We start from the raw sequence: 1,613 nt of genomic DNA, 5'->3' as shown, positions 1-1,613 counted from the left end.
CTGGAACTCTGGGACATTTTGAATTTTCATCTCCGCAACATGTGAGCTCTTGCTGGTCAGAGCTAGTTAGCATTCCAGATAGAATATCATTTACAGAGTTTAGTTTACAGATGAATTAACTGCTGACTGAATAGTTTCTGGAAGATTATTGATGAAGGTAATAAGTCTACACTCTGCGGTATGTGTATTTGTTAAAGTCATCATCTTTTAGAGGTGATAGAATAAACTTTACCTTGCAGGTGGAATTTTCTAGCTCAACATAATAGGTGTGTTCTATACCTATCAAAGAACAAGAAATATTGTCAGGCTGATGATTTCTCACACCACATTTCATTGTGTATTTTGTATACCAATACCGTAATCATTATTTACCAATGAACATTTACTGTAATCATTATTTACATTTCCAAATAGATTTTTTGAAAAATAACAACATGGTGTTAAAGCAAATGACAAAATGATTCAGTTGAGCCTAAATCATGAGCCTCTCAGGTCTCCAATGATGTCTTATTTATCTTTGCCTTGACCCCCAGCACCATCCCCAGGTATCACTCATTAATTTTTGCTGAGATGTATCAGCAATATGTAGATATACATATCAGCCTTTCATAAATTTAGTGAGAGTGGAAATAAAGCCCATCAAAATGGTGTCAGTTAATTAGGCTGATGACCTTGTAAAAGTGGAGGATGTAGGAGGGTAAAATTAAAGGCAGAACAAGCCTTGGAGTTAGACAGTTCTTCGGTTAAAATTCTTGCTCTGCTATTTATTGGCTGTGAAATACTGGTCTAATTACTTCATCGTGAAGCTTTAGTTTTCTCATCCATAAAATAGGATAAAATAAGACCAGCTTCATAGTTGCTGGGAAGTATATTATAAAAGTACATAAAACAGGATAGCACCTTTCCTTCTGGTTAATTATAGTTTAAGGAAAACTTAAGAGTCCTCAAAAGGCTGCTGGTACAGAGATTCTTTGACTTAAATGTTTGTATATTTATTCTATATGATTGTGACTTAATTCCTTTCAGCCACACCCACCCTCCCAAAAGCCAATTTCACACGTTGTAAAATTCTCCCTAAACAATAAACAGTAGTTTAAAAAAAAAAAAAATCCAGGGACTTCCCTGGTGGTTCAGTGGCTAAGACTCTGCACTCCAAATGCAGGGGGCCCAAGTTCGATCCCTGGTCAGGGAACTAGGTCCCACATGGCGCAACTAAAGATCCCATGTGCCGAAACTAAGACTCCACACAGCCAAATAAATAAATTAATATTTGTTTTAAAAATCCAAAAAGGACCATTGATATTTATGTTCTCAGGGCAAATGAAGAAAAGAATAATATAGCATTAACGGTTGGTAAAGAATCTGCCTGCAATGCAGGGTTTGATCCCCGGGTTGGGAAGACACCCTGGAGAAGGGAATGGCTACCCACTCCAGTATTCTTGCCTGAGAAATCCCATGGACAGAGGAGTCTGGTGGGCTACCGTCTACTGAGGTCATAAAGAGTGGGACACGACTGAGTGACTAACACAATTACTTTCAGTAGTTTGTACAGTACAATTTCCAAAACAAAACCAAAAAATCCCTAAGAACAACTGCTTAACCATATGTTTTCT

General features: G+C 37.3%; 1 non-coding gene across 1 annotated transcript; it reads left to right on the top strand.

Moving 5' to 3' along the window:
• Positions 1–1,119: 1,119 nt before the first annotated feature.
• On the top strand, positions 1,120–1,192 carry TRNAW-CCA (transfer RNA tryptophan (anticodon CCA)). Its single transcript has one exon. It is a non-coding gene; the product is annotated as a tRNA-Trp (tRNA).
• Positions 1,193–1,613: the final 421 nt, after the last annotated feature.

The sequence above is a fragment of the Bos javanicus genome, chromosome 24, assembly GCF_032452875.1.
Source record: "Bos javanicus breed banteng chromosome 24, ARS-OSU_banteng_1.0, whole genome shotgun sequence".
NCBI classification, from domain to species: Eukaryota; Metazoa; Chordata; class Mammalia; order Artiodactyla; family Bovidae; genus Bos; species Bos javanicus.
This window is presented reverse-complemented; position numbering and strand designations above follow the sequence as displayed.